Source organism: Pseudophryne corroboree, chromosome 9, assembly GCF_028390025.1.
Source record: "Pseudophryne corroboree isolate aPseCor3 chromosome 9, aPseCor3.hap2, whole genome shotgun sequence".
NCBI lineage: Eukaryota > Metazoa > Chordata > Amphibia > Anura > Myobatrachidae > Pseudophryne > Pseudophryne corroboree.
The window spans coordinates 295,318,138-295,341,054 of record NC_086452.1 but is presented as its reverse complement, the minus strand read 5'-3'; the positions used below and the strand labels follow the sequence as shown (position 1 = coordinate 295,341,054).

General features: G+C 47.8%; 1 protein-coding gene and 1 pseudogene across 1 annotated transcript in view; both read left to right on the top strand.

Moving 5' to 3' along the window:
- Positions 1-22,917, top strand: part of CHADL (chondroadherin like) — a 312,946-nt gene that overhangs the window by 47,722 nt on the left and 242,307 nt on the right. The window lies entirely within an intron of this gene.
- On the top strand, positions 21,534-21,654 carry LOC134962665 (5S ribosomal RNA; annotated as a pseudogene).

The window sequence follows — 22,917 nt, the reverse complement described above, 5'->3', positions numbered from 1 at the left end:
GATCTTCTGCATTACACAGCTTCCCACGTAGTCCTTCCTTTCCAGCATCCTGAAGGCTTCCCCACTGTTTGCACCATCTACTTCTTAATGCAGGACCGGGGATGGATAGAGGAAGATCTGCAGCTACTACAGGCTGCAGCCATATCAGTCAGGTAGTGGACAGCACCTAGTCGGAACAATAATTGATGGTGAGAAACCTTCACCCCCAGCTCTCCAGTCCCTTGTACTTCTCTCTCTCTCTCTTTCTCCTTTTACCCAAGTGACCCCTACCTTGCACCTCCCCATACAACTCCCCCATATGGTCCCCTGATCCCCTCAGTGCCCCACACCCTGTGCCCCCCCCCCCCGTCCTCCCACGACATACAACCTGATGCACTGTAGCATGGCACTGGGAGACTCGGAGCAGCCTGCACTCTACTTATTACACGCTCTACCCACTACTAATTACATGCTCTACCCACTACTTGTCACAGCCTGCCTTCTGCCCCCTAGCTGTCACAGCCCCCCCTCTGTCCCTTAGCTGTCACAATCTCCCCTCTGCTCCTAAGCTGTCACAGCCCAACCTCTGCACTCTAGCTCTCACAGCCCACTCTCCCCCCTAGCTGTCACAGCCTGTCCTCTGACCCTTAACTGTTACAGCCCAGCCTCTGCCCTCTACCTGTCACAGCCAACCCTCTGACCACTACCTACCACAGCCCACCCTCTGCTCTTACCTGCCCTCTGCCCCCTACCTGTCACAGCTTGCCCTCTGCCCCCTACCTGTCACAGCCCGCCCTTTGCCCCTACCTGTCACAGCCTGCCTCCTGCCCCATAACTGTCACAGCCCGCCCTCTGCCCCCTTGCTGTCATAGCTCGACCTCTGCCCCTTAGGTGTCACAGTCCACCCTCTGTCCCCTAGTTCTCACAGCCCACCCTCTGCCCCCTAGCTGTTACAGTCTGTCCTCTGACCCTAAACTGTCACAGCCCCCCCTCTGCCCCCTAGTTGTCACAGCCCATCCTCTGTTCCTTAGCTGTCACAGCCTGCCCTCTGCCCCTTAGCTGTCACAGACCACCCTCTGCCCCCTAGCTGTCACAGCTCGACCTCTGTCTTCTAGCTGTCATAGCCTATCCTCTGACCCTTAACTTTCACAGCCCGCCCTCTGCCTCCTAGCTGTCACAGCCAACCCTCTGCCCCCTAGCTGTCACAGCCTGCCACCTAGCTGTCACAGCTTGACCTCTAGCTGTCACAGCCCACCCTCTGCCCCTTAGCTGTCACAGACTGCCCTCTGCCAGCCGTTGAGGTCTGATTAAAGGTCTCTCTAGACCAGCGGTGGCCAACCAGTGGCTCTCGAGCCGCATGTGGCTCTTTCTATCTCTGCATGCGGCTCGTAAGCTCCTGTGGCGTCTCCCACTGCCCTAGTCTGCAGTGCCTGGCGCTGGCCCGTGAGCCAATCAGAGCTCGCGGATCGGCAGCCAATCAGGAGTCTTAGCTGCCGGTTTGTGAACTCTGATTGACTCACGGACCTCGCCTAATTAGAGAGAATCAACGCCGCCGGAGAGTGGAGACAGAGGGGCAGGAGAGGTGCACGCTGCGCTCTCCTCCCCTCACAAGCAGCAGACTTAGCAGAGCAGCAGCACGGCGGTGAGCAGCACTTGGGGGGGGGGGGGGGGGGGCGCAGTGTGGGGACATGTGTATCTTACACTGGGGGCATATCTGGCACTGGGGGGACGCATATCTGGCACTGGGGGGACATGTGTTTCTGGCACTGGGGGCATATCTGGCACTGGGGGGATGTGTATCTGGCACAGGGGATATATCTGGCACTGGGTGGACGTGTACCTGGCACTGGGGAGATGTGTAGCTGGTAGTGGGGGCATATCTGGCACTGGGGAGACGTGTAGCTGACAGAGGGGGCATATTTGGCACTGGGGGCATATCTGGCACTGGTGGGACATGTGTATCTGGCACTGGGGAGACGTGTATCTGGCAGTGGGGGCATATTTGGCAGTGGGGGCATATATGGCACTGGGGAGACGTTTAGCTAGCAGTGGGCGCATATCTGGCACTGTGGGCATATCTGGCACTGGGGGGACATGTGTATCTGGCACTGGGGGGCATATCTGGCACTGGGGGCATATCTGGCACTGGGGGGACATGTGTATCTTACACTGGGGGCATATCTGGCACTTGGGAGATGTGAATCTGGCAGTGGGGGCATATCTGGCACTATGGGGACATATATGTAATTGGCACTATGGGGGCATATATGTATCTGGCACTGTGGAGGAATATATGTATCTGGCACTTTGGGGACATATATGTATCTGGCACTGTGGGGGCATATACTGTATGTATTTGGCACTGTGGAGGCACCTATTTTTTTGTGTTTTTATATGTACAGGGGCTTTATTTGTATGTGGCACTGTACAACATGACTAAAAATGGGGTTATGGCACAAGGTCATACTCCTACAAACGTCAAACCGAAAGGTGTGTGCATAAAAATGGGGTGTGGCTTTGTGACAACTATGCCATGCCCCCATTTTTGCTTGCACACTTCGGCGCGCGCATGACATGGCTCTTACCCTTGACTACAGATCTTTTCTGGCTCTTTGCCACTGACTGGTTGGCCACCCCTGCTCTAGACTAAGCTATGTCATGTCTGGCCAGTGGCGCACACCTCTGTACAGACTCCAGAGCAGGACACGAGTGAGAGGTGGCGCAATACGTATCCCAGGTAGGAGATATGGATTAAATGCACAATGGAGGGGGGAGTCTGTTCCCAGTAGAGCGGCCATGGTGGGCTCTAGTGGCTTGGCGGTGATTTGTGGAGGATGGTGACAGCCACTGGTCTTTGATTGTGTCTGACACCCCTATTGCTTGCTGCTGCTGAGTGGACCTGCGCGGGCATACACCCTGCCTCCTGCTGCTGATCCCGGCTGCCTCCAGTCATGACATCCTTTGTGCCACTACCCTAGGACCAAGCTCTTGGTTGTAATAATTAGAGATGACTGACTAGCAGTGCGGTCTCCTATTAATATGTATATGTAATGTCTATATATTGGAAATGAGAGCACCTGTATTAAACTGATTACAAAATACCATTCACTCAGAGACTGGACGCAGCTGCCCTGTTATATAAGTCACAGCCAGCAAGATTTCAAGGTACTTCATATATTAAGAAGGCATTTGATATGTCTGATATCGGGATCCCGGCGCTCACCATACCGACGCCGGAATCCCAAAGGCCAGCATACCGACAACTGCTCCCCTCTTGGGGTGTCCATGACACACCTGGAGGGAGAATAATTAGCGTGCCCACAGCGTGGCGAGTGCAGTGAGCCCGCAAGGGCCTCTTTTGTACTCACCCCGCTGCCAGTATCACGTACTACACCCCATATATTACGCATTCATTTCCAATATATCCACTCATTAACAGAAGAATGCATTGTTATTCAGCAATCTGTAATCAATACAACCAAGGAATTGGTCTGCTCTATAAACATCGCCAGAATTCTTTTTATACCAGCTGGGTGGACTGCATATGCACCCAGATTTGCGTCCATCTACTCACATAATACTGGGGGCAGCCCAGCACAGGGCAAGGCCGCCCAGCATGTGTGAGGCTGCCTCTCGATGTGTCCACATCAGAACTAAGGTTGACCCCTGGCAGCGCAGGCTGACTGCACTGTCAGACGGTCGGTTGACATTTTTTAATCGGAGCGGCTGCATTTGACATCATGTAGTTTTCCCGAAAGCGGTCCTGACCCGACCTTGTTCGGATCGCCCGCCCTCCCAACGCCGCCCCGCAAACACCCGATGCTGTCAATCACATTGAGGTCACAAAGTGTATTTGCGCAGCCTCAAAGCGCCGCTGCGCATGGAGGTAAACTGTGTTGCGGGGTCAACCAACTTTGGAATCAGCTCCAGTGTTTATTATATAATGTGCTGGCTTGTGTACTTAATCAGGAAACTACATACTTGGTCTGTCTCATATACATTGCTTGCTACAATTTGAAAATGTTTAGCAATTTCATACATACTGTAGAACTTGTTTCCAGACTGACATATTTCTGCTAGATACAGAGGTTTCTATGCATATCATTCTATGCCAGTGGTTCCCAAACTGTGTGCCTAGGCACCCAGTGGTGAATCAGGGCACTTGCAGGGGTGCCTTGGATTGGTGGTCCAGGACCAATTCAAATGATTTATGGTCAATGTAATAGGCAAAACCAGTGCTGGTGGCTGCCAGACTTAGAGATGAGCGCCTGAAATTTTTCGGGTTTTGTGTTTTGGTTTTGGGTTCGGTTCCGCGGCCGTGTTTTGGGTTCGACCGCGTTTTGGCAAAACCTCACCGAATTTTTTTTGTCGGATTCGGGTGTGTTTTGGATTCGGGTGTTTTTTTCAAAAAACCCTAAAAAACAGCTTAAATCATAGAATTTGGGGGTCATTTTGATTCCAAAGTATTATTAACCTCAAAAACCATAATTTCCACTCATTTTCAGTCTATTCTGAATACCTCACACCTCACAATATTATTTTTAGTCCTAAAATTTGCACCGAGGTCGCTGTGTGAGTAAGATAAGCGACCCTAGTGGCCGACACAAACACCGGGCCCATCTAGGAGTGGCACTGCAGTGTCACGCAGGATGTCCCTTCCAAAAAACCCTCCCCAAACAGCACATGACGCAAAGAAAAAAAGAGGCGCAATGAGGTAGCTGTGTGAGTAAGATTAGCGACCCTAGTGGCCGACACAAACACCGGGCCCATCTAGGAGTGGCACTGCAGTGTCACGCAGGATGTCCCTTCCAAAAAACCCTCCCCAAACAGCACATGACGCAAAGAAAAAAAGAGGCGCAATGAGGTAGCTGACTGTGTGAGTAAGATAAGCGACCCTAGTGGCCGACACAAACACCGGGCCCATCTAGGAGTGGCACTGCAGTGTCACGCAGGATGGCCCTTCCAAAAAACCCTCCCCAAACAGCACATGACGCAAAGAAAAAAAGAGGCGCAATGAGGTAGCTGTGTGAGTAAGATTAGCGACCCTAGTGGCCGACACAAACACCGGGCCCATCTAGGAGTGGCACTGCAGTGTCACGCAGGATGTCCCTTCCAAAAAACCCTCCCCAAACAGCACATGACGCAAAGAAAAAAAGAGGCGCAATGAGGTAGCTGACTGTGTGAGTAAGATAAGCGACCCTAGTGGCCGACACAAACACCGGGCCCATCTAGGAGTGGCACTGCAGTGTCACGCAGGATGGCCCTTCCAAAAAACCCTCCCCAAACAGCACATGACGCAAAGAAAAAAAGAGGCGCAATGAGGTAGCTGTGTGAGTAAGATTAGCGACCCTAGTGGCCGACACAAACACCGGGCCCATCTAGGAGTGGCACTGCAGTGTCACGCAGGATGGCCCTTCCAAAAAACCCTCCCCAAACAGCACATGACGCAAAGAAAAAAAGAGGCGCAATGAGGTAGCTGACTGTGTGAGTAAGATAAGCGACCCTAGTGGCCGACACAAACACCGGGCCCATCTAGGAGTGGCACTGCAGTGTCACGCAGGATGTCCCTTCCAAAAAACCCTCCCCAAACAGCACATGACGCAAAGAAAAAAAGAGGCGCAATGAGGTAGCTGACTGTGTGAGTAAGATAAGCGACCCTAGTGGCCGACACAAACACCGGGCCCATCTAGGAGTGGCACTGCAGTGTCACGCAGGATGGCCCTTCCAAAAAACCCTCCCCAAACAGCACATGACGCAAAGAAAAATAAAAGAAAAAAGAGGTGCAAGATGGAATTGTCCTTGGGCCCTCCCACCCACCCTTATGTTGTATAAACAAAACAGGACATGCACACTTTAACCAACCCATCATTTCAGTGACAGGGTCTGCCACACGACTGTGACTGATATGACGGGTTGGTTTGGACCCCCCCCAAAAAAGAAGCAATTAATCTCTCCTTGCACAAACTGGCTCTACAGAGGCAAGATGTCCACCTCATCATCATCCTCCGATATATCACCGTGTACATCCCCCTCCTCACAGATTATCAATTCGTCCCCACTGGAATCCACCATCTCAGCTCCCTGTGTACTTTGTGGAGGCAATTGCTGCTGGTCAATGTCTCCGCGGAGGAATTGATTATAATTCATTTTAATGAACATCATCTTCTCCACATTTTCTGGATGTAACCTCGTACGCCGATTGCTGACAAGGTGAGCGGCGGCACTAAACACTCTTTCGGAGTACACACTTGTGGGAGGGCAACTTAGGTAGAATAAAGCCAGTTTGTGCAAGGGCCTCCAAATTGCCTCTTTTTCCTGCCAGTATAAGTACGGACTGTGTGACGTGCCTACTTGGATGCGGTCACTCATATAATCCTCCACCATTCTTTCAATGTTGAGAGAATCATATGCAGTGACAGTAGACGACATGTCCGTAATCGTTGTCAGGTCCTTCAGTCCGGACCAGATGTCAGCATCAGCAGTCGCTCCAGACTGCCCTGCATCACCGCCAGCGGGTGGGCTCGGAATTCTGAGCCTTTTCCTCGCACCCCCAGTTGCGGGAGAATGTGAAAGAGGAGATGTTGACAGGTCGCGTTCCGCTTGACTTGACAATTTTCTCACCAGCAGGTCTTTCAACCCCAGCAGACTTGTGTCTGCCGGAAAGAGAGATCCAAGGTAGGCTTTAAATCTAGGATCGAGCATGGTGGCCAAAATGTAGTGCTCTGATTTCAACAGATTGACCACCCGTGAATCCTTGTTAAGCGAATTAAGGGCTCCATCCACAAGTCCCACATGCCTAGCGGAATCGCTCCGTGTTAGCTCCTCCTTCAATGTCTCCAGCTTCTTCTGCAAAAGCCTGATGAGGGGAATGACCTGACTCAGGCTGGCAGTGTCTGAACTGACTTCACGTGTGGCAAGTTCAAAGGGCATCAGAACCTTGCACAACGTTGAAATCATTCTCCACTGCGCTTGAGACAGGTGCATTCCACCTCCTATATCGTGCTCAATTGTATAGGCTTGAATGGCCTTTTGCTGCTCCTCCAACCTCTGAAGCATATAGAGGGTTGAATTCCACCTCGTTACCACTTCTTGCTTCAGATGATGGCAGGGCAGGTTCAGTAGTTTTTGGTGGTGCTCCAGTCTTCTGTACGTGGTGCCTGTACGCCGAAAGTGTCCCGCAATTCTTCTGGCCACCGACAGCATCTCTTGCACGCCCCTGTCGTTTTTTAAAAAATTCTGCACCACCAAATTCAAGGTATGTGCAAAACATGGGACGTGCTGGAATTTGCCCATATTTAATGCACACACAATATTGCTGGCGTTGTCCGATGCCACAAATCCACAGGAGAGTCCAATTGGGGTAAGCCATTCCGCGATGATCTTCCTCAGTTGCCGTAAGAGGTTTTCAGCTGTGTGCGTATTCTGGAAACCGGTGATACAAAGCGTAGCCTGCCTAGGAAAGAGTTGGCGTTTGCGAGATGCTGTTACTGGTGCCGCCGCTGCTGTTCTTGCGGCGGGAGTCCATACATCTACCCAGTGGGCTGTCACAGTCATATAGTCCTGACCCTGCCCTGCTCCACTTGTCCACATGTCCGTGGTTAAGTGGACATTGGGTACAGCTGCATTTTTTAGGACACTGTGGTGACTCTTTTTCTGAGGTCTGTGTACATTTTCGGTATCGCCTGCCTAGAGAAATGGAACCTAGATGGTATTTGGTACCGGGGACACAGTACCTCCAACAAGTCTCTAGTTGGCTCTGCAGTAATGATGGATACCGGAACCACGTTTCTCACCACCCAGGATGCCAAGGCCTCAGTTATCCGCTTTGCTGTAGGATGACTGCTGTGATATTTCATCTTCCTCGCAAAGGACTGTTGGACAGTCAATTGCTTGGTGGAAGTAGTAAAAGTGGTCTTACGACTTCCCCTCTGGGATGACCATCGACTCCCAGCAGCAACAACAGCAGCGCCAGCAGCAGTAGGCGTTACACGCAAGGATGCATCGGAGGAATCCCAGGCAGGAGAGGACTCGTCAGAATTGCCAGTGACATGGCCTGCAGGACTATTGGCATTCCTGGGGAAGGAGGAAATTGACACTGAGGGAGTTGGTGGGGTGGTTTGCGTGAGCTTGGTTACAAGAGGAAGGGATTTACTGGTCAGTGTACTGCTTCCGCTGTCACCCAAAGTTTTTGAACTTGTCACTGACTTATTATGAATGCGCTGCAGGTGACGTATAAGGGAGGATGTTCCGAGGTGGTTAACGTCCTTACCCCTACTTATTACAGCTTGACAAAGGGAACACACGGCTTGACACCTGTTGTCCGCATTTCTGTTGAAATAGTTCCACACCGAAGAGCTGATTTTTTTTGGTATTTTCACCAGGCATGTCAACGGCCATATTCCTCCCACGGACAACAGGTGTCTCCCCGGGTGCCTGACTTAAACAAACCACCTCACCATCAGAATCCTCCTGGTCAATTTCCTCCCCAGCGCCAGCAACACCCATATCCTCCTCATCCTGGTGTACTTCAACACTGACATCTTCAATCTGACTATCAGGAACTGGACTGCGGGTGCTCCTTCCAGTACTTGCAGGGGGCGTGCAAATGGTGGAAGGCGCATGCTCTTCACGTCCAGTGTTGGGAAGGTCAGGCATCGCAACCGACACAATTGGACTCTCCTTGTGGATTTGGGATTTCGAAGAACGCACAGTTCTTTGCGGTGCTACTGCTTTTGCCAGCTTGAGTCTTTTCATTTTTCTAGCGAGAGGCTGAGTGCCTCCATCCTCATGTGAAGCTGAACCACTAGCCATGAACATAGGCCAGGGCCTCAGCCGTTCCTTGCCACTCCGTGTGGTAAATGGCATATTGGCAAGTTTACGCTTCTCCTCCGACAATTTTATTTTAGGTTTTGGAGTCCTTTTTTTACTGATATTTGGTGTTTTGGATTTGACATGCTCTGTACTATGACATTGGGCATCGGCCTTGGCAGACGACGTTGCTGGCATTTCATCGTCTCGGCCATGACTAGTGGCAGCAGCTTCAGCACGAGGTGGAAGTGGATCTTGATCTTTCCCTTATTTTGGAACCTCAACATTTTTGTTCTCCATATTTTAATAGGCACAACTAAAAGGCACCTCAGGTAAACAATGGAGATGGATGGATACTAGTATACAATTATGAATGGACTGCCGAGTGCCGACACAGAGGTAGCTACAGCCGTGGACTATTGTACTGTACTGTGTCTGCTGCTAATATAGACTGGATGATAATGAGATGTAGTATGTATGTATAAAGAAGAAAGAAAAAAAAACCACGGGTAGGTGGTATACAATTATGGATGGACTGCCGAGTGCCGACACAGAGGTAGCTACAGCCGTGGACTACCGTACTGTACTGTGTCTGCTGCTAATATAGACTGGTTGATAATGAGATGTAGTATGTATGTATAAAGAAGAAAGAAAAAAAAACCACGGGTAGGTGGTATACAATTATGGATGGACTGCCGAGTGCCGACACAGAGGTAGCTACAGCCGTGGACTACCGTACTGTACTGTGTCTGCTGCTAATATAGACTGGATGATAATGAGATGTAGTATGTATAAAGAAGAAAGAAAAAAAAACCCACGGGTAGGTGGTATACAATTATGGATGGACTGCCGAGTGCCGACACAGAAGTAGCTACAGCCGTGAACTACCGTACTGTGTCTGCTGCTAATATAGACTGGTTGATAAAGAGATGTAGTATGTATGTATAAAGAAGAAAGAAAAAAAAACCACGGGTAGGTGGTATACAATTATGGATGGACTGCCGAGTGCCGACACAGAGGTAGCTACAGCCGTGGACTACCGTACTGTACTGTGTCTGCTGCTAATATAGACTGGTTGATAATGAGATGTAGTATGTATGTATAAAGAAGAAAGAAAAAAAAACCACGGGTAGGTGGTATACAATTATGGACGGACTGCCGAGTGCCGACACAGAGGTAGCTACAGCCGTGGACTACCGTACTGTACTGTGTCTGCTGCTAATATAGACTGGATGATAATGAGATGTAGTATGTATAAAGAAGAAAGAAAAAAAAACCACGGGTAGGTGGTATACAATTATGGATGGACTGCCGAGTGCCGACACAGAGGTAGCTACAGCCGTGGACTACCGTACTGTACTGTGTCTGCTGCTAATATAGACTGGATGATAATGAGATGTAGTATGTATAAAGAAGAAAGAAAAAAAAACCACGGGTAGGTGGTACACAATTATGGATGGACTGCCGAGTGCCGACACAGAGGTAGCTACAGCCGTGGACTACCGTACTGTACTGTGTCTGCTGCTAATATAGACTGGTTGATAATGAGATGTAGTATGTATGTATAAAGAAGAAAGAAAAAAAAACACGGGTAGGTGGTATACAATTATGGACGGACTGCCGAGTGCCGACACAGAGGTAGCTACAGCCGTGGACTACCGTACTGTACTGTGTCTGCTGCTAATATAGACTGGATGATAATGAGATGTAGTATGTATAAAGAAGAAAGAAAAAAAAAAACACGGGTAGGTGGTATACAATTATGGATGGACTGCCGAGTGCCGACACAGAGGTAGCTACAGCCGTGGACTACCGTACTGTACTGTGTCTGCTGCTAATATAGACTGGATGATAATGAGATGTAGTATGTATAAAGAAGAAAGAAAAAAAAAACCACGGGTAGGTGGTATACAATTATGGATGGACTGCCGAGTGCCGACACAGAGGTAGCTACAGCCGTGAACTACCGTACTGTGTCTGCTGCGACTGGATGATAAATAATGATATAAAAAATATATATATATCACTACTGCAGCCGGACAGGTATATATTATATAATGACGGACCTGCTGGACACTGTCTGTCAGCAGAATTAGTTTTTTATAGAATAAAAAAAAAAACACCACACAAGTCACACGACGAGTGTTTAACTTTTTCAGGCAATCACAATATAGTATACTATACTGGTGGTCAGTGTGGTCAGGTCACTGGTCAGTCACACTGGCAGTGGCACTCCTGCCTGCAGCAAAAGTGTGCACTGTTTAATTTTAATAATATGTATGTACTTCTGGCTCCTGCTATAACCTATAACTGCTCCCCAGTCTCCCCCACAATTAAGCTGTGTGAGCACAGTCAGATATTATACATAGATGATGCAGCACACTGGGCTGAGCACAGATATGGTATGTGACTGAGTCACTGTGTATCGTTTTTTTCAGGCAGAGAACGGATTATATTAAATAAAACTGCACTGGTGGTCACTGGTCAGTGGTCAGTCACTAGTAAACTCTGCACTCTCTCTAGTACTCCTAAGCTCCAGTAAATCAAGTGTCTCTGTCTCAATCTCACTCTCTCTCTTCTAATCTAAATGGAGAGGACGCCAGCCACGTCCTCTCCCTATCAATCTCAATGCACGTGTGAAAATGGCGGCGACGCGCGGCTCCTTATATAGAATCCGAGTCTCGCGATAGAATCCGAGCCTCGCGAGAATCCGACAGCGTCATGATGACGTTCGGGCGCGCTCCGGTTAACCGAGCAAGGCGGGAAGATCCGAGTCGCTCGGATCCGTGTAAAAAAAGCTGAAGTTCGGGCGGGTTCGGATTCCGAGGAACCGAACCCGCTCATCTCTACTGCCAGTCATAAAATATGTGGACAAACCCAAGCAAAACTTGTCCCTCACAGCACAAATGAATGTAAGGATTAACATATCAAACAATCTACTTCATTTAACATTTATTGCTAAATTTCTCAATAAGAAACTTTTGGCCTAGGGGTGCCGTGAACAAAATTCTGATACTCGAGGGCGCCGTGATTCAAAAAAGTTTGGGAACCACTGTTTTATGCAATAACGGATTTTATGTTATTTGAATGCATTTGTATATTGAAGTGTGGTATATCTTTCTTTTATTATACATATATATATATATATATATATATATATATATATATATATTATGGAAAGAAGGAATATGGGTATCAGCGACCACCGGTGTCAGGTGTAAAGGAACATATGATAATATTCAACATTTCTCAATAAAATATATATAAATTTATTCTACATAAGACAATAATTACTAGTTGGAGCAGAAAAAAATGAATCAAACATATTTGTTTGAATCCAGTACAAGTAATAAAAAGATATAAAAATATTTAAAAATAGAGAGTAAAAAACATGTATAAAGTGCATAGAATAATCTCTTAATTTAAGTATGGAGGTCAATCTAGGGCAGGGGTGGCCAACCAGTCAGTGGCAAAGAGCCAGAAAAGATCTGTAGTCAAGGGTAAGAGCCATTTCATGCGCACGCCGAAGTGCGCGAGCAAAAATGGGGGCATGGCATAGTTGTCACAAAGCCACACCCCATTTTTATGCGCACACCTTTCGGTTTGACGTTTGTAGGAGTATGACCTTGTGTCATAACCCCATTTTTAGTCATGTTGTACAGTGCCACATACAAATAAAGCCCCTGTGCAGTGCCACATATATATAAAAACACAAAAAAATGGGTGCCTCCACAGTGCCAAATACATACAGTATATGCCCCCACAGTGCCAGATACATGTATGTCCCCAAAGTGCCAGATACATATATTCCTGCACAGTGCCCCATACATATATTCCTCCACAGTGCCAGATACATATATGCCCCCACAGCAGAGGCGTAAGTTCATATCATGCGCCCGGAGGCGCTATTGACAGTGGTGCCCCCCCACACAGCAACGGTGACCCCCGTTTACCATAGACAGCATTGGTTACCCCCATATACTACAGACCGCATTTGTGGCCACGATATGCTATATCCCTCAATTTAATTAAAAAAACAAACTTTCAAAAGTATTAGTTTATCTTGGACTGAGAGGCCAAGAAAATTAAATTGCACACTGGACACACAAGACAGATAGATACATACATACACACACATATATATATATATATATATATATATATACATACATACATACATACATACACACACGTGTACACACACACACACACACACACACACATATACATATATACATACATACATACATATAGATAACCAGTCGTCTGGCACTCTGTATAAATTAATCAACGCAGGGGTGTCCTCCTAATGAGTGTATAAATGGCAGTCATCCTGGGATCATGGCATAGTCCATTATGGAAAAAACAGAGGCGGCACTCCATGGGCTTCCATATTAATAGTGTATTAAGGTCCAGTAGGATTGCCACTTATATATGTTGAGTATATAAATACTGGCTGCCCGGGAATAATAGTTTAATGTTTAATAACAGACCTCTCAAGTATGCTGGCGGCTTGGAGAGCTGTCGCTGGCTCCAGTGGGACATCAGAGACATAGACTTCCGCGATCCAGTGCCGAACCTCCTCCCAGCCTCCCTCGCGGCAGCAGAGCTAAGGAGAGTGAGAGCCGAGGGACAGCTGCAACGCCCTCTCTGTCACATGGACCAATGGCAGCGCAGCGGTGAGACGGGCTCACGGGACTCTGCTGTGACACCTACTGCAGCAGTAGCAGGTGTACTACTCCTTGCTGCAGAAGTCATCACCAGCGCGCCTAGCACACACACAAGTAGTGGTTATAGATGGATTAATCTATAACCTACAGTGTCCGTTGTCCGGTGCCTGCTCCTGTGTGCCCCCCTGATGGCTAACGCCCGGCGGCAAAAGTCTCCACTGCCTCCGGGAGTTACGCCACTGCCCCACAGTGCCAAATACATATATGTCCCCATAGTGCCAGATATGCCCCCACTGCCAGATTCACATCTCCCCAGTGCCAGATATGCCCCCACTGCCAGATACACATCTCCCCAGTGCCAGATATGCCCCCAGTGTAAGATACACATGTCCCCCCAGTGCCAGATATGCCCCCAGTGCCAGATATGCCCCTAGTGCCAGATACACATGTCCCCCCAGTGCCAGATATGCCCACAGTGCCAGATATACGCCCACTGCTAGCTAAACGTCTCCCCAGTGCCAGATATGCCCCCACTGCCAAATATGCCCCCAGTGCCAGATACACATGTCCCACCAGTGCCAGATATGCCCCCAGTGCCAAATATGCCCCCTCTGTCAGGTACCCGTCTCCCCAGTGCCAGATATGCCCCCACTGCCAGCTACACATCTCCCCAGTGCCAGGTACACGTCCACCCAGTGCCAGATATGTCCTCTGTGCCAGAAACACATATCCCCCAGTGCCAAATATGCCCCCAGTGCCAGATACACATCCCCCCAGTGCCAGATATGCCCCCAGTGCCAGAAACACATGTCCCCCCAGTGCCAGATATGCCCCCAGTGCCAGATACACGTCCCCCCAGTGCCATATATGCCCCCAGTGTAAGATACACATGTCCCCACACTGCGCCCCCACCCCCCAAGTGCTGCTCTCCGCCGTGTTGCTGCTCTGCTCAGTCTGCTGCTTGTGAGGGGAGGGGAGCGCAGCGTGCACCTCTCCTGCCCCTCTGTCTCCTCTCTCCGGCGGCGTTGATTCTCTCTAATTAGGCGAGGTCCGTGAGTCAATCAGAGTTCACGGACCGGCAGCTAAGACTCCTGATTGGCTGCCGGTCTGCGAGCTCTGATTGGCTCACGGGCCAGCGCCAGGCACTGCAGACTAGGGCAGTGGGAGACGCCACAGGAGCTTACGAGCCGCATGCACAGATAGAAAGAGCCGCATGCGGCTCGAGAGCAACTGGTTGGCCACCGCTGATCTAGGGAGTGATCATGGAGTAACCAACGCGTTTCGTCCGTCAGGACTTCATCAAGGGTGATCATGTACTGGGATTTCTCTGACGTCCTAAGTGGATGCTGGGGACTCCGTAAGGACCATGGGGAATAGCGGCTCCGCAGGAGACAGGGCACAAAAGTAAAAGCTTTAGGATCAGGTGGTGTGCACTGGCTCCTCCCCCTATGACCCTCCTCCAAGCCTCAGTTAGGTTTTTGTGCCCGGCCGAGAAGGGTGCAATCTAGGTGGCTCTCCTAAAGAGCTGCTTAGAGTAAAAGTTTTGTTAGGTTTTTTATTTTCAGTGAGTCCTGCTGGCAACAGGCTCACTGCAACGAGGGACTTAGGGGAGAAGAAATGAACTCACCTGCGTGCAGGATGGATTGGCTTCTTAGGCTACTGGACACTAGCTCCAGAGGGACGATCACAGGTACAGCCTGGATGGGTCACCGGAGCCGCGCCGCCGACCCCCTTGCAGATGCCGAAGAGAGAAGAGGTCCAGAAACCGGCGGCTGAAGACTTCTCAGTCTTCATGAGGTAGCGCACAGCACTGCAGCTGTGCGCCATTGCTCTCAGCACACTTCACACCAACGGTCACTGAGGGTGCAGGGCGCTGGGGGGGGCGCCCTGGGCAGCAATGAAAGTACCTATGCTGGCTAAAAATACATCACATATAGCCTCTGGGGCTATATGGATGTATTTAACCCCTGCCAGGTTGTCAGAAAAACGGGAGAAGAAGCCAGCCGAAAAGGGGGCGGGGCCTATTCTCCTCAGCACACAGCGCCATTTTCCTACACATCTCCGCTGCTAGGAAGGCTCCCAGGCTCTCCCCTGCACTGCACTACAGAAACAGGGTTAAAACAGAGAGGGGGGGGCATTTTATGTGGCAATATTATTATATATTAAGATGCTATAAGGGAAAACACTTATATAAGGTTGTCCCTGTATAATTATAGCGTTTTGGTGTGTGCTGGCAAACTCTCCCTCTGTCTCCCCAAAGGGCTAGTGGGGTCCTGTCCTCTATCAGAGCATTCCCTGTGTGTGTGCTGTGTGTCGGTACGTGTGTGTCGACATGTATGAGGACGATGTTGGTGAGGAGGCGGAGCAATTGCCTGTAATGGTGATGTCACTCTCTAGGGAGTCGACACCGGAATGGATGGCTTATTTAGGGAATTACGTGATAATGTCAACACGCTGCAAGGTCGGTTGACGACATGAGACGGCCGGCAAACCAATTAGTACCTGTCCAGGCGTCTCAAACACCGTCAGGGGCTTTAAAACGCTCATTACCTCAGTCGGTCGACACAGACACGGACACTGACTCCAGTGTCGACGGTGAAGAAACAAACGTATTTTCCATTAGGGCCACACGTTACATGTTAAGGGCAATGAAGGAGGTGTTACATATTTCTGATACTACAAGTACCACAAAAAAGGGTATTATGTGGGGTGTGAAAAAACTACCTGTAGTTTTTCCTGAATCAGATAAATTAAATGAAGTGTGTGATGATGCGTGGGTTTCCCCCGATAGAAAATTATTGGCGTTATACCCTTTCCCGCCAGAAGTTAGGGCGCGTTGGGAAACACCCCCTAGGGTGGATAAGGCGCTCACACGCTTATCAAAACAAGTGGCGTTACCGTCTCCAGATACGGCCGCCCTCAAGGAGCCAGCTGATAGGAGGCTGGAAAATATCCTAAAAAGTATATACACACATACTGGTGTTATACTGCGACCAGCGATCGCCTCAGCCTGGATGTGCAGCGCTGGGGTGGCTTGGTCGGATTCCCTGACTGAAAATATTGATACCCTTGACAGGGACAGTATTTTATTGACTATAGAGCATTTAAAGGATGCATTTCTATATATGCGAGATGCACAGAGGGATATTTGCACTCTGGCATCAAGAGTAAGTGCGATGTCCATGTCTGCCAGAAGATGTTTATGGACACGACAGTGGTCAGGTGATGCAGATTCCAAACGGCACATGGAAGTATTGCCGTATAAAGGGGAGGAGTTATTTGGGGTCGGTCCATCGGACCTGGTGGCCACGGCAACAGCTGGAAAATCCACCTTTTTTACCCCAAGTCACATCTCAGCAGAAAAAGACACCGTCTTTTCAGCCTCAGTCCTTTCGTCCCCATAAGGGCAAGCGGGCAAAGGCCAGTCATATCTGCCCAGGGTAGAGGAAAGGGAAGAAGACTGCAGCAGGCAGCCCCTTCCCAGGAACAGAAGCCCTCCACCGCTTCTGCCAAGTCCTCAGCATGACGCTGGGGCCGTACAAGCGGACTCAGGTGCGGTGGGGGGTCGTCTCAAGAGTTTCAGCATGCAGTGGGCTCACTTGCAAGTGGACCCCTGGATCCTACAAGTAGTATCCCAGGGGTACAGATTGGAGATTCGAGACGTCTCCCCCTCGCAGGTTCCTGAAGTCTGCTTTACCAACGTCTCCCTCCGACAGGGAGGCAGTATTGGAAACAATTCACAAGCTGTATTCCCAGCAGGTGATAATCAAAGTACCCCTCCTACAACAAGGAAAGGGGTATTATTCCACACTATTTGTGGTACTGAAGCCAGACGGCTCGGTGAGACCTATTCTAAATCTGAAATCTTTGAACACTTACATACAAAGGTTCAAATCAAGATGGAGTCACTCAGAGCAGTGATAGCGAACCAGGAAGAAGGGGACTATATGGTGTCCCTGGACATCAAGGATGCTTACCTCCATGTCCCAATTTGCCCTTCTCACCAAGGGTACCTCAGGTTCGTGGTACAGAACTGTCACTATCAGTTTCAGACGCTGCCGTTTGGATTGTCCACGGCACCCCGGGTCTTTACCAAGGTAATGGCCGAAATGATGATTCTTCTTCAAAGAAAAGGCGTCTTAATTATCCCTTACTTGGACGATCTCCTGATAAGGGCAAGGTCCAGAGAACAGTTGGAGGTCGGAGTAGCACTATCTCAAGTAGTTCTACGACAGCACGGGTGGATTCTAAATATTCCAAAATCGCAGCTGATTCCGACGACACGTCTGCTGTTCCTAGGGATGATTCTGGACACAGTCCAGAAAAAGGTGTTTCTCCCGGAGGAGAAAGCCAGGGAGTTATCCGAGCTAGTCAGAAACCTCCTAAAACCAGGCCAAGTGTCAGTGCATCAATGCACAAGAGTCCTGGGAAAAATGGTGGCTTCTTACGAAGCGATTCCATTCGGCAGATTTCACGCAAGAATTTTTCAGTGGGATCTGCTGGACGAATGGTCCGGATCGCATCTTCAGATGCATCAGCGGATAATCCTGTCTCCAAGGACAAGGGTGTCTCTTCTGTGGTGGCTGCAGAGTCCTCATCTACTAGAGGGCAGCAGATTCGGCATTCAGGACTGGGTCCTGGTGACCACGGATGCCAGCCTGAGAGGCTGGGGAGCAGTCACACAGGGAAGAAATTTCCAAGGAGTGTGGTCAAGTCTGGAGACTTCTCTCCACATAAATATACTGGAGCTAAGGGCAATTTACAATGCTCTGAGCCTAGGAAGACCTCTGCTTCAAAGTCAACCGGTGCTGATCCAGTCGGACAACATCACGGCAGTCGCCCACGTAAACAGACAGGGCGGCACAAGAAGCAGGAGGGAAATGGCAGCAAGGATTCTTCGCGGGGCGAAAAATCATGTGATAACACTGTCAGCGGTGTTCATTCCGGGAGTGGACAACTGGGAAGCAGACTTCCTCAGCAGGCACGACCTCCACCCGGGAGAGTGGGGACTTCATCTGGAAGTCTTCCACATGATTGTGAACCATTGGGAAAGACCAAAGGTGGACATGATGGCGTCCCGTCTGAACAAAAAACTGGACAGGTATTGCGCCAGGTCAAGAGAACCTCAGGCAATAGCTGGGACGCTCTGGTAACACCGTGGGTGTACCAGTCGGTGTATGTGTTCCCTCCTCTGCCTCTCATACCCAAGGTACTGAGAATTATAAGACGGAGAGGAGTAAGAACTATACTCGTGGCTCCGGATTGGCCAAGAAGGACGTGGTACCCGGAACTTCAAGAGATACTAAGAAGGGACTTGCTTCAGCAAGGATCATGTCTGTTCCAAGACTTACCGCGGCTGCGTTTGACGGCATGGCGGTTGAACGCCGGATCCTAAGGGAAAAAGGCATTCCGGAAGAGGTCATCCCTACCCTGGTCAGAGCCAGGAAGGAGGTGACCGCACAACATTATCACCGCATTTGGCGAAAATATGTTGCATGGTGTGAGGCCAAGAAGGCCCCCACGGAGGAATTTCAACTCGGTCGATTCCTGCATTTCCTACAAACAGGAGTGTCTATGGGCCTCAAATTGGGGTCCATTAAGGTTCAAATTTCGGCCCTGTCGATTTTCTTCCAGAAAGAATTGGCTTCAGTTCCTGAAGTCCAGAAGTTTGTCAAGGGAGTACTGCATATACAACCCCCTTTTGTGCCTCCAGTGGCACTGTGGGATCTCAACGTAGTTCTGGGATTCCTCAAATCACATTGGTTTAAACCGCTCAAATCTGTGGATTTGAAATATCTCACATGGAAAGTGACCATGCTGTTGGCCCTGGCCTCGGCCAGGCGAGTGTCAGAATTGGCGGCTTTGTCTCACAAAAGCCCATATCTGATTGTCCATTCGGACAGGGCAGAGCTGCGGACTCGTCCCCAGTTTCTCCCTAAGGTGGTGTCAGCGTTTCAACTGAACCAGCTTATTGTGGTACCTGCGGCTACTAGGGACTTGGAGGACTCCAAGTTGCTAGATGTTGTCAGGGCCCTGAAAATATAGGTTTCCAGGACGGCTGGAGTCAGGAAAACTGACTTGCTGTTATCCTGTATGCACCCAACAAACTGGGTGCTCTTGCTTCTAAGCAGACGATTGCTAGTTGGATGTGTAGTACAATTCAGCTTGCACATTCTGTGGCAGGCCTGCCACAGCCAAAATATGTAAATGCCCATTCCACAAGGAAGGTGGGCTCATCTTGGGCGGCTGCCCGAGGGGTCTCGGCTTTACAACTTTGCCGAGCTGCTACTTGGTCAGGGGCAAACACGTTTGCAAAATTCTACAAATTTGATACCCTGGCTGAGGAGGACCTGGAGTTCTCTCATTCGGTGCTGCAGAGTCATCCGCACTCTCCCGCCCGTTTGGGAGCTTTGGTATAATCCCCATGGTCCTTACGGAGTCCCCAGCATCCACTTAGGACGTCAGAGAAAATAAGAATTTACTTACCGATAATTCTATTTCTCGTAGTCCGTAGTGGATGCTGGGCGCCCATCCCAAGTGCGGATTGTCTGCAATACTTGTACATAGTTATTGTTACAAAAATCGGGTTATTATTGTTGTGAGCCATCTTTTCAGAGGCTCCGCTGTTATCATGCTGTTAACTGGGTTCAGATCACAGGTTGTACAGTGTGATTGGTGTGGCTGGTATGAGTCTTACCCGGGATTCAAAATCCTTCCTTATTGTGTACGCTCGTCCGGGCACAGTATCCTAACTGAGGCTTGGAGGAGGGTCATAGGGGGAGGAGCCAGTGCACACCACCTGATCCTAAAGCTTTTACTTTTGTGCCCTGTCTCCTGCGGAGCCGCTATTCCCCATGGTCCTTACGGAGTCCCCAGCATCCACTACGGACTACGAGAAATAGAATTATCGGTAAGTAAATTCTTATTTTATCTTATATTGATACCCATATCAATTAGGGAATTACATATGATCTCACTTCCTCCTATGGGAGTGTCTAAAAATCGTATATTGATAATGTGTATTCAAAATCAGGTGTATATTTAGTATATAATATAACTATGTGTGGTAAGGCTAATATGTTATATAAATTAAAAAATGAGTGTTGGAAGTGCATAACTTATTAAAGTTAACAGAGAACACTTGTTAGAGCCACTTCCGCCCCACTTCCTGTGGCCGAAAGAGCTGAACTGCGCATGTACCCGCCCTTGTTTTGGAGACCGGGGCACTCTGCGGCGCTTGCGTAACAGGAAGCTGAGTCATGCCCGGAACGCTTTGTGAACTGCATCCACGTCATCTCCTGCCATTTGGACTCTGTGTTATGTATACAGGAACAGTTCCCACCGCATCGGATTTCCAAACATTACAAAAGTGAAAGTCCACCATTTTTTTGGAGTCTTTGAATATACTGATAAAGTTTCCTCATGAGTGGGGCCATCTTTGCGAGATTTCATGGAGTATTTACAAGATCCTTGTGTGCCGTTCCCGTTATAAGTGACATATAAAAAGAGAAACAAAAGATAAATTAATAACCAATTAGTGGAGTTTCCTCTTTATAAGAATATGAGTGAATATTAAAAGATGGAATATTTATATGGATTTAATAAACATATGATGTGTTTATTTATAAAGAAGTGACTGTGTAGAGAATCTCATGTGTCCTAAAACTTACTAATACGGTGTATATACCAGAGATAGTGTTAAGAGTGTTTTTATAAGTTGGAGGAGTTACTGTGAACTATTTTAAGTGCTTAGTTTAGTATTGTGATTAAGTAGAGAATGTCTATAGGTGATAAAAAAAAGAAGGAAATATTATATTTATGAATAGGAAATTTCCTATGTGCGACCATTGTTTCTACAGCACCTAGTCTTCTCAGGTGGTCGCCCTCCCTGGTACTGACTAAGCCCATCAAATGCTTAGCTTCCCTTCGTTTGAATCATTGCTTTTTTCTTTCTTCATACAGATAAAAACTAATTATTAAACACTATGGTGTATGGGTTTGGTGGTCTTTATTTCTAGAATCTCTTTCTATGATAGGTACTCTACCTATTTTCTAAAGGAAACATGTGCTAAGTTAAACTACAGCCATACCAAAATGGAAAACGCCCACTCTCGTCCGATCGTGGAAGCTAAGCATTTGATGGGCTTAGTCAGTACCAGGGAGGGCGACCACCTGGGAAGACTAGGTGCTGTAGAAACAATAGTCACACATAGGAAATTTCCTATTCTTAAATATAATATTTCCTTCTTTTTTATCACCTATAGACACTTTCTACTTAATCACAATACTAAACTAAGCACTTAAAATAGTTCACAGTAACTCCTCCAACTTATAAAAACACTCTTAACACTATCTCTGGGATATACACCGTATTAGTAAGTTTTAGGACACATGAGATTAACAGGGCTCTGAGGATATAAAATTCTGGTTGTTTTTTTTTAATCCAGAATCATTTATTAAACATAACATTTATGGTTTTCTCAAGGTTTTTGCATTTGAACTCCAGACCATACAGAGGTGACTCAGTACTGCTGGTTTATGGAGGACCTTTGTAAAACCATTAGAAAACCATAAACCTTATGGTTAATAAACGATTCTGGATAAAAAATATGACTAGAATTTTATGTCCTCAGAGTCCTGTTAATAAGAAATCAGGTCATAATCACCCATTCTGGAGAATTCAGTAAAGATCACTCTATAAATTTTAGCACAGCCATCTACACTTGCTATTGATGCAACCTAATTATTATTTATCATCTGAAAATTAGAATAATTCCTATCATCAAATCATGAAAATTCAGTCATTTTGAAAATTAACACCCCTGAAGAAGTCGCCACAGACAAAACGCGTTGGGTGAAAGCTCTATTATTACTATACAAACAAAAGTAAATGTGCATAAAAGCCTTTTTATTGTTGTTTGACATCTTTTTGGTGTAACATAATGCTTGTGAAAAAAAAATTTCTGAATGTTTGCCAAATGTTTTAATTGCGTTTTATTAAAAAAAAAAAATATTTTATTATATGTGTTAAAATCTATTGGGTGTACTTATACATAAGGTGATATTAGTCCATCCTCTACACTCTTATAATTTATTCACTCTTGAATATTATAGTGGGAAAACTTATATACAATTCAATTAGAGCGCTACTCAAAAAACAACATATACTGTATGTATATATATATATATATATATATATTTATATATCGATATAGATAAAGATAGATATAGATATACAGAATAGTTTTAGTTTTTATTTTAAAGGAAAATGTCAACCTTTTTTTTTATGAGAAACTGCTTTAGTCTAGATGCAGTCTTAGGGTTAGGTTACGGTATTGGATTAGGGGTTTAATAAGGTTGGGTGTTTAGATGATTGTTAGGGTTGTTTGTGTATTAGCATGCTCGCTTGCATGAATGCCCTGCTAGGCCAGATGAGGCCAGTGATTTTGCAACTGGTGAG